An 11,081-nucleotide genomic window follows, 5' to 3' on the forward strand; every position below is an offset into this window, starting at 1 on the left:
TGTGCCACCACGCCCAGCTTTCTGATCTAAATTTTTGATCTGCATGTATTTATCCCAATTCATGTAGGCTCAATCTTTTCAGTATTTGGGTTACTGGTTCAACACAAATCAAGAAATAACTTTTTTTGGGGGGGGCAGGTCTGGGGATGGAACACAGGGGCTTTCTACCTCCAAAATACACCCCCTGCCCTGTTTTTTATTCTTTATTTTGAAACAGGGTCTCACTAAGTTGTACAGGGCCTCACTAAGTAGCTGAGGCTGTTCATGAACTGGTCTCAGCCTCCCAAATGCTGGGGTTACAAGGGTGTGCCACCACCCTCGGCAAAGAAATAACTTTGCAGTAATCAAAATGTTATCCAACTGTATATTGTTTATTCTAAATAATGGAGAACAGTGCTCTATAGTTTTATATTCCTTAAAAAAAAAAAAGTCAGAGGCTGGCATGGTGGCGCACACTTGTAATCCCAGCACTTGGGAGGCTGAGACAGGAGGATGGCACAGGTTCAAACCCAGCGTCAGCTACTTAAGTAAGGCTCTCAGCAACTTAGTGAGACTCTGTTTCCAAATAAAATATAAAATAGATCTGGGAGTATAGCCTGGAGTTAGAAAGCCCCTGGGTTCCACCCCAGTACCACACACACACACACACACACACACACACACACACACACACACAAAAAAAAAAGTCGGGTGTGGTGGTAAATGCTTGTAATCCCAGCATTTGGAAGGCGGAAACAGGAGGATGGGGTTCACAGACAGCCTTAGCTACTACTTAGTGAGGCCCTCTGCAACCCAGTGAGACCCTGTTTCAAAATAAAGAATAAAAATCAGGCCGGAAGCCAGGCACTACGTGGTGCATGCTTGTAATCCCAGCATTTGGGAGGCTGATGGTTCATGGCCAGCCTCAGCTACTTAGTGAAGCTCTTCACAACTCATTGAGACCCTGTTTCAAAATAAAGAATAAAAAATAGGGCAGGGGTAGCTTGGAGATAGAATACTCCTAGGTTTCATCCCCAGTATCAGGGAAAAAAAATTGGGCTGGGGGTGTAGCTCAGAAGTAGAATGCCTCTAGATTCAATCCCTACTACCACAAACAACAAAAAAACCCCTCAACCTTTGTCAATTTAAAGACTCAACACACTTCACTTCTCATGGAAGGCAGCAGCAATATATGGTATAATTTCCACTTACTGTTTTACAACATAAATTTTGGACATACATTAAGAGATATTTAGTAAATTCATACGAAGTTTCCTCATCCTAATCTGTCTGGGTTTCTTGCTGCTCTAGCCTGCCAACCTGACCACCTGGTTATAGAAAAACTAATTAGATAATAATGCATTTTAAGAATGAAATTACTTCAAGCCGGGCTTGGTGGTTCACGTTTGTAACCCCAGAATTCCGGAGGCTGAGACCAGAGGATCTGGGTTCTCAGACAGCTTCAGCTACTTAGTAAGGCCCTCTGTAACTCAGTGAGACCCTGTTTCAAAATAAAGAATAAAAAAAGGGGCCGGGCGTGGTGGCCCACACTTGTAATCCCCATGCTTGGGAGGCGGAGACAGGAGGATCATGCAGGTTCAAAGCCAGCGGCTCGCGCTGGCTTAGGAGACCCTGTTTCCAAATAAAAATATAAAATAGGTCTAGGAGTGTAGCCCACAGGTAGAAGAGTTTCCAGGAACCCCAGTACCAAAAAAAAAAAGGGCAAAGGGTGTAGCTCAGAGGTCGAATGACCCTGGGTTCCATCCCCAGACCAGCAAAAAAAAAAAAAAAAAAAAAACAGCCGCCGTGGTGGCGCACACAGATCACGCAGGTTTCGCTGGTTTCAGAGACTCTATTTCCAAATAAAAATATAAAAAAAGGTCTGGGAGTGTAGCCTGGAGGTAGAAGGGCTTCCAGGAACCCCAGTACTACACACACACACAAAAGAATTACTTTTTTTTTTAATTTTTGTGTGGTACTGGGGATTGAACCCAGGGGCAGTCTACCTTCAAGCTATATTCCTACCTGATTTATTTTTATTTTGAAACAGGGTTTCACCAGGTTGATGAGTAACTACTTGCTGAGGCTGTCCTTGAACCTGTGATTCTGTCTCAGCCTTCCAAATTCTGGGATTACAGTCGTGTGCCACCATGACAGGAAATTACTTTAAACATAGTTTTTGTTTTGGTCCTGAGGATTGAACTCAGGGGCGTTCTATATCTGAGCTACACCACCAGCGCCCCCCCCCCCGCCCTTTTAATTTTGGGACAGGTTGCAGAGGCTGGCCTTGAACCTGTCTTCTGTCTCAGCCTCCTAAGTACTGAGACTACATGTGTGTGCCATCGCACTCGAGTACAGTTTCACCAAAGTACTACTAAGGTGCAACTGGTGGTATGCAAGATGGCTTTAACGGGATGAAAACGAACATCTTTTATGTTTTTAAAATGTGCATAAAACAAACTGTAACCCAAAGTTTCAGTACATATTGCTAGAGACTAATGTATTTAAACTCTCAAGATAAACAAATTTAAAGTAAACTATTAAGAAAATAATAGTGTTAGGATAAGCTGCTTATCCTAACAAATAGTACAGCCAGGAATGGTGGCTCAAGCCTTAATCGCACCACAGGAGTATCTCAGGTTCAAGGCCGGCCCCCGCAATTTAGCAAAATAAAAAAATATTTTTTTTTCAAATGTTTCAAAGTAAGATATAACATAGGGCTGGGGAATATAACTCAGAGGTTAAAATGTCGCTGGATTCAATCCCCAGTACTACAAGCAAACACAAAAACCTACAAAATAATAGTAGAGTAAATAAAGGATGGCCAAATAGTGACGTTGGAAAAGGTCTGACTTAAATTTGTGAAACAATACTCCACTGGATCCAAGAAGTTTGGGGCTTGGCCACCCTTTATACTTCTTCAGCAAAGTAAGCAAGCTCTGGTGGGGCTGAAGTCTTCACCGCTGCCCTCTCTAGTAGACCGCCAATTTGCAGCGGGATAAAGGACTAGACCGGGAAACACAACTGGCCTTGGCTGCGCCGATGGAGTTAGCGCGCGCCGAGGAACAACTCTAGGGGTCTGAGAAGCCTTCTCGGGGAAGAGGCTGGGACACGGCAGGACGAGGAGGCTGGCCATAACCACCCTAGAGGCCACCGCCTGCTCCCTCTCAGTCCTGGCCGTGGGGGCAGCTTTCGCCACCGGGCTCTATGGTGGCGAGCCTTTACTCCCCTAAGACTGAGAGCTGCTGTAGATTAAAAGGACGCCAAACAAGCAGCGCCCAGGCTGAGCCACAGACTGCCCCGTTGCACACAGCGCGTGGGGAAGAGGGCAAGAACGATGGCTTGCGGGGGGGGGGGGCTCGGCGGTGGCCACACTGGGGAAGGAGGTGGGAGCCTGGTGGTTTTCTGTAGGAGCGCGGAGGCTGAACGGCGCGCGGCCGTGCGCAGAGGGAAAAGCCGATTCGGAACTTGGTCCCCAACATCTTAGCGCTACCGCAAAAGAAGGGGAGGAGTAATCGCTGGGGCCCCGTACACCCCGCCGCGGTACACTCACCCCGCCAAAGTCCTTCCGGAAGTCCAAGTTCGAAGATGGCGCCGCCTGTCTGGTCGCGGTTTTATGACGAACTAGTAGCGGCTCTTCCACGCCTCCCTCCCACCCCCCGCCCCGGCACAAGGCACACACGCGCGGTTGGCCGGAGCTTGTGCGCGGGTAGGCCTTTCCTTAGACTCTGTGTTCCATAATGCAGCGCGCGGGTCGCCGAGCCCTGGGGCGCGGGCGGGGCTGAACGCGGCTTCCGCCGCGCAGCAATGCCGCAGGGCCTTCTGGGAATGTCGGACCGGAAGGCGCGGTTGACGCCTGCGCAGTCCCGCAGGCTCCCACGCGGACTCTCTCAGACCCTCGAGGCTGCGGGGCTCCGAGGCCAGGCGGTCGCTGCAAAATGCTCTATCCTGCCCCCTGCCCAGACTGCCCTGACTGTGGCGCCCAGCGTCAGGCCCAGTCGAGACCCTCGCTGGGGCCCGCCAGAAGATGAATTGGGTTTCTGCCACGAGTGACGTCAGAGGTGGACCCTAGACAGGAAGATGAGGGGCCGCTTGGAAAGAACAAGGAAGAGGAATAGTAGAAAAGCCAGGCCTGGGTTGGGGACGTTGCTTGGCCTTTCTCCACGTCCTTACTGGGTGTTGGCTGGAGGTGGAGAAAAGAGGAGAGCTAGGATTTTTTGCCTTCTCATGAGGCACCTAAAGCCCTGTAAATTTCAAACACCTGTAGGATGGAGTGCTGGAGGTACCCATTTGGACAGGAAGGGAGGGGGTGGGTAAGCCAATGTTGCTTTTCCCAACTTTTGTTGCCGGTTAATTTTTCTTAGTTGCATAAAGCATTTAAGGAAAGTCTGGAGCCAGGTTTGGTGGCATAAATTTGTAATCCCGGTATTTGAAAGGCTGGGACAAGAGGATCGCAGATTTGAGGCCATTCTCAGCGACATAGTAAGGCTCTAAGCAATTTTGCGAGACCTTGTTTATAAACAAAAAATAAGCTGGTTATGGTGGCACACGCTTATAATCCCTGTACTTGGATCAGAGGTTCACGGCCAGTCTCAGCTACTTAGGCCCTCCGCAACTCAGTGAGACCCTGTTTCAAAATAAAGAATAAAAAATAGGGCTGGGGGTGTAGCTCGAAGGTAGAATGCTCTTGGGTTCAATCTCCGGTACCACAAAAGAAAAGTTTAGGGAAAAGATGGGTGCAGTGGCTCCTGGCTGTAGTCCCAACTACTCCAAAACTATTTCTGCCTTGAACCCAGAAGTTTGGGGACTAGTCTGGGCAACACAGCGCTACCCAATCTCGTAAAACAAACGAACAAAGCCAGACACAGTAGCACACTCTGGTAATAACCAGTGATTTGTGACAGCTGAGAGAGGAGGATCACAGGTTTCTGTACCAGCCTCGCCAAGACCCTCTGCAATTTAGACCCTGTTGCAAAAGCCTGGCAGGAGTCACCTAAAACCTAAAAAAGAGGGAGAGGAAGGGGACACCCAATTCCATTCATATCTCACTCCCCTTAGGGGCTGGTAGTCTTTGGATGGGTGTTCCCTTCCTCCTTTTAGGTGTTAGCTAAACCCAGTGTGGCTGGGCATGTTGGTATATCCCTGTAATCCCAGCACTTGAGAGGATGACAAGAGTATCACAGGTTCAAGACCAGACTCAGCAACCTAGCTAGACCCTGATTCAAAACAGTAAAAGGGCTGGGGGTTTAACTCAGAGGTAGCATGTTCCTGGATTCAATCCCCAGCACCCCTCCACACACACACACCCCAGCGTGATAGACATTTACTTCTATAATGAGCAAATCTTTTCATTCCTACTGCCTCAGATAAGGCTACCTTTGACTTAAGTCATTGCAAATTCTCCTTTAAATGAATTGCATTTGTTTTTAGAACAAGACAGTCACTTGACTCAAATTTCAACATACAAAGGGTATTAAGTAGCTGGCCATGATGGCGCACACCTGTGATCCTAGTACTTGGGAGCCTGAGACAGGAGGATTGCAAGTTTGAGGGCAGCCTCAGCAAATTAACAAGACCCTAACCAACTTAGTGAGAACCTGTTTTAAAACTAAAAAATAAAATGGGGCTGGGGCTGGATTCAATCCCCCATACCACACCAAAAAAAAAAGTAAAACCTAGCTGGAGATGTAGCTCTGTAGTGAAGTGTTTGTGTAGAGGCCTTGGGTTTAATCCCAAGTATTGCAAACAATAAAAAGGTGCATACAAAGGGTATAAAGACTCTCCAAACTGTCCATGGCCACACAGGAAATTATTCAATTTCTTGTTATCAGTCTATTTTTTTTTTTTTTTTGGGTGCTGGGAAATAAACCCAGGGGCATTTTACCTTTGAGCTACACCCCCAGCTCTTTTTTTTTTTTTTTGGTGGTACTTGGGGGGGGGGGTGTGGAACCCAGGAGCTTTCTACCTCTAGGCTATACTCTCAGACCTATTTTATACTTTATTTGGAAACAGGGTCTCACTAAGTTGCTGAGAGCCTCACTAAGTAGCTGAGGCTGGCTTCGAAGCTGTGCGATCCTCCTCTCTCAGCCTCCCAAGTGCAGGGATTACAAGCGTGCGCCACCATGCCCAGCTCCCAGCTCTATTTTTTATTCTTCATTTCGAAACGGTCTCACTAAGTTGCAGAGGGCTCACTAAGTAGCTGAGCCTGGCCTCGAACCTTCTATCTTCCTGTCTCAGCCTTCCAAGTGCTGGGACTACAAGTGTGCACCATCCTGCCCTGCTGCTCCAGCATGTTTTATGTTTGAACATATTTCCCCTTTTTTCATTCATGCAGCAACAATGTATTGTACTGTACCTTACTGCCTTAAACTGAATGTACCACAGCAATTAATCCATTTCTCTACATTAAAGCACTCCTCATTCTTTATGATTGCTTTTTTTTTTTTTTTTTTTTTTTGCAGTACTAGGGATTAAGCCCAGGGGTATTCTACCTCTGAGCTACACCCCCAGCCCTATTTTTTATTCTTTCTTTTGAAACGGTCTCACTGAGTTGCAAAGGGCCTAAGTAATAGCTGAGTCTGTCCATGAACTAAGATCCTCCTGTCTCAGCCTCCCCAATGATAGGGTTACAATTATGCATCACCAAGCCCTGCTTATTGCTTAGTATTTCACAGTAGGGATGTAGCATGATTTAATTAGTATCTTACTGAGTATTTGAGTGATTTCCAGTCTTTTGCTATAATAGCAACCTTGCTATAAAAAAAAAACATGGAGCTACATGTGTCAAACATGTGCAACTATATGAGTAGGTTGAATTCCTAGAAAGAGCTTGCTGGATCAAAGTTCAGGCGCATTCGTAATTTTGACTGAAAACCAATTTTTCTTGTTTTGCTGTGCTGGGATTCACACTAAGGGTCTCACACATGCTAGACAAGTGTTCTACCACTAAGCTACATCCCCAGCGCTGCAACCTTTAATCTGTTTTTAATTGCTACTTGTATTGTTTTTCTTCCTTTCTTTGGTACTGGGAATTGAGCCCAAAGACATTCTACCCACTAGCTACACCCCCAGCCCTTTTAATTTTGAAACAAGATCTCACTAAGTTGTTTAGGGTCTTGCTAAATTGCAAAAGGTTGGCCTCAAACCTACAGTTCTTCCTGTCTCAGTCATCCAGGTACAGAGATTACAAGCATGTACTGCCATGCCCAGCTTTTTATTTTGAAAAAGGCTCTCACTGAAGCCAGGTGTGGTGGCGCACACTTGTAATCCCAGCATTCAGGAGGCGGAAGCTGGAGGATTGCAGTTCGCAGACAGCCTCAGCTACTTAGTGAGGCCCTTTGCAACTCAGTGATACCCTGTTTCAAAAAATAAAGAATAAAACATAGAACTGGGGGTGCAGCTTGGAGGTAGAATGCCCCTAGATTCCATTTCTGGTACCACACCAAAAAATAATAATAATAAAGGGCTCTCGCTGAATTGTTCAGGCTGGTCTCAAATCTGTGATCCTCTGATAGCAGTCCAAACGCTGGAATTATAGGAGTGTGCATCATGCCTGACTACCAGTTATTATTTTTAATGTTTTGTTGTGGTACTGAGGACTGAATCCAGGGACATTTTACCACTGAGCTATACCCTTAGCCCTTTTTAAAATATTTTTTAAAAATCTGAAACAGGGTCTCATTAAGTTGCTAAAACTAGTCTCCAGTCAATGATCTTCCTGTCCCAAGTACTGAGATTACTTGGAACAAGTATGACCCACCAGGCCTGGCTAACAGTTATTTTTCTAAAGCATAAAGCTAACACTGAGCCAGGCATGGTGGCGCATGCTTGTAATCCCAGCATTTGGGAGGCTGAGACAGGAGGATTGCACAGGTTTGAAGCCAGCCTCAGCTACTTAGTGAGGCTCTTTGCAACTCAGTGAGACCCTGTTTCAAAATAAAGAATAAAAAATAGGGCTGGAGGTGTATCTTGGAGGTAGAATCCCCCTGGGTTCCATCCCCAGTACCACAAAAAAATTTAAAAAATTTAAAAAATAAAGCTAACACTGATTAAGTTTGATGACTTGACTAAAAATCCATGAGTTCAGCCTGGTATAGTGGCACATGCTTGTAATCCCAGTATTTGAGAGGCTGAGACAGGAGGACTGCAGGCAGGTTTACGGCCAGCCTCAGCAAGTACTGAGACTCTCATCAATCTACCAAGACCCGGTTTCAAAATGAAAATAAAATAGGGCTATGAGTGTAGGTTGGAGGTAGAATGTCAATCTCTCTCACACACACACACACACACCCATACACACCCATAAACACACACAGACACAGACACACACAGAGTTCATAATGATCTTTTTTTAAAAAAGGAAGTTAAAAAACCAACTGTTTATTGTAAACTACTAGAGGTACCAAGTGGCCTTTCCAATATAAACTATAGTCTAAAATAAAGTAGTTTGCAGGGCAGGATGGCGCACACTTGTAATCTCAGCATTTGGGAGGTTGAGACAGGAGGATGGCGCAGGTTCAAAGTCAGCCTCAGCTACTTAGGCCCTTTGCAATTCAGTGAGACCCTGTTTCAAAAAATAAAGAATAAGCCAGGCGTGGTGGCACACACTTGTAATTCCAGCATTTGGGAGGTTGAGACAGAATGATCACAGTTTGCGGACAGCCTCCACTATTTAATGAGGCCCTTCACAACTCAGTGAGACACTGTTTCAAAATAAAAAATAGGGCAAGGGTGTAGCTCGGAAGTTGAATGCCCCTGGGTTCTATCCCAGACCCGCAAAAATAAAATAAAATAGGGTTGGGGTGTCACTTGGAGATAGAATGCCTCTGGATTCCATCCCCAAGACCACAAAATAAAATAGTTCTTTATAGATTATCATATAGCAAACATGACCCTCAGCACCTTAGTGAGACCCTGTTTCAAAAATAAATAAAGCCGGGCGTGGTGGCGCACACTTGTAATCCCAGCATTCGGGAGGCTGAGACCTGGAGGATCGCGGTTCGTGAACAGCCTCAGCTACTTATTGAGGCCCTCTGCAACTCAGTGAGACCCGGTTTCAAAATAAAGAATAAAAAGTGGGGCAGGGGGTGCAGCTTGGAGGTCAAATGCCCCTAAGTTCTATCCCCAGATCTGCAAAATAAATAAATATAAATAAATAAATAAGCTAGCCGGGCGTGGTGCCGCACACTTGTAATCCCCGCGCTTGGGAGGCTGAGACAGGAGGATCACACGGGTTCGAAGCCAGCCTCAGCTACTTAGTGAGGCTCTCAGCAACTTAGTGAGACCCTGTTTCCAAATAAAATATAAAAAAGGTCTGGGAGTATAGCCCGGAGGTAGAAAGCCTCTGGGTTCCACCCCCAGTACCACAAATAAATAAATAAATAAATAAATAAATAAATAAATAAGCAAGCTGCCTGTGGTGGTATAGGCCTATAATCCCAGTGCTTGGGAGGCTGAGACAGGAAGATCACAGGTTTACATTAGCTTCGGTAATTTATTGAGACCCTGTTTCAAAATAAAAGATAAAGCCGGGCGTGGTGGTGCATCCTTATATTCCCAGCATTTGGGAGACTGAGACAGGAGGATCACAGTTCACAGACAGATTCAGATATTTAGGCCTTTTGCAACTCAGTGAGACCGTTTCAAAATAAAGAAAAAATAGGGCTGGGGTTGTCGCTTGGAGATAGAATCCCCCTGGGTTCCAACCCCAATACTTAAAAAAAAAAAAAAAGATAAAAAATAGGTCTGGGGATATAACTCAAGAGGATGAATGCTCCTGGGTTTATCTCTAGTACCACCAAAAAATAAAATAAAATAAAATAGGGCTGGGAGTGTAGCTTGGTGGTAGAAAGGCCCTGTGTTCAACTCCCAGTATCATACATACACACACAGAAGAGAATATAAAAGAGATTATTCAGGTAGCAATTACCAGTGGATGAAACCAGTAAGTGAAAGGTTTAGGGGAAACTTTAAAATGCCTAGACTCACTCATCACTGAGAAAACAAAACAACCAGTCATTGTTTGCCTCCTGATGAAAGGCACTATAAAGCACACAGAACCACTTATTACTTGTCCTTACCCCAAAATTGAACAGAAAGACAGGGCTTAAGGAATGAGTCAAATGACATACATGAAGGGCTGGGCGTGGTGGAGCACTCTTGTAATCCCAGCATTTGGGAGGCAGAGACCAGAGGATTTGCAAACAACCTCAGCTACTTAGTGAGCCCTTTGCAACTCTGTGAGTCCCTGTTTCAAAAAATAAAAAGACTATAAACTAGCACCGGGGGTGTAGCTAGGAGGTAGAATGCCCCTGGGTTCCATCACCAGTACCCGCAAAAAAAAAAAAAAAAAAAAAAAAAAAAGTACATGAAAACAGTCAAATACAGTGTGGAACATTCTATAATTGACCTGGTATCCTTCACTCACAACAAAAAAAAGGGAAGGACTTACTCAGGGCCACCCACATGCTGTGCATGCACTCTACCGCTGAGCTACACTCTAGCCCTAATTTTTTTCCCTCCTTCCCTTCTTTCCTTCATATACTGGAGATTGAATCCTGGACTTCACACATGCTATGCAAGTCCTCTAACACAGAGCTATATTCCCAACCCATTTATTTATTTATTTATTTACTTATTTATTTATTGGGTGGTGCTGGGGTTCCTGGATGCCCTTCTACCTCCGGGCTACACTCCCAGACCTATTTTTACATTTTTATTTGGAAACAGGGTCTCCTAAGCCAGCGCACATGGCTGGCTTCGAACCTGCGCGATCCTCCTGTCTCTGCCTCCCAAGTGCGGGGATTACAAGCGTGCGCCACCACGCCCGGCCCAACCCTTTTATTTTGAGACAGGGTCTCTTTAATTTGTGCAGGCTAGCCTCAAACAAGATCCTCCTGCTTTGTCCTGAGCTGGGAGGCGTGGGCCCACCACCCACAGACCAAGAGACAACAAAGAAACCACTGTAAAAAGACATCTTGAAACAAATAAATTTATGGATTGGACAATACTAAGAAAGTATTATAAACAAGGGCTGGGATGTAGTTCAGTGGTGGAATATGCATAGATACTCCAGGACCTGTGTTTGATTCCCTAGCACCACA

The sequence above is a fragment of the Muscardinus avellanarius genome (genome assembly GCF_963383645.1).
Source record: "Muscardinus avellanarius genome assembly, chromosome: 15".
NCBI classification, from domain to species: Eukaryota; Metazoa; Chordata; class Mammalia; order Rodentia; family Gliridae; genus Muscardinus; species Muscardinus avellanarius.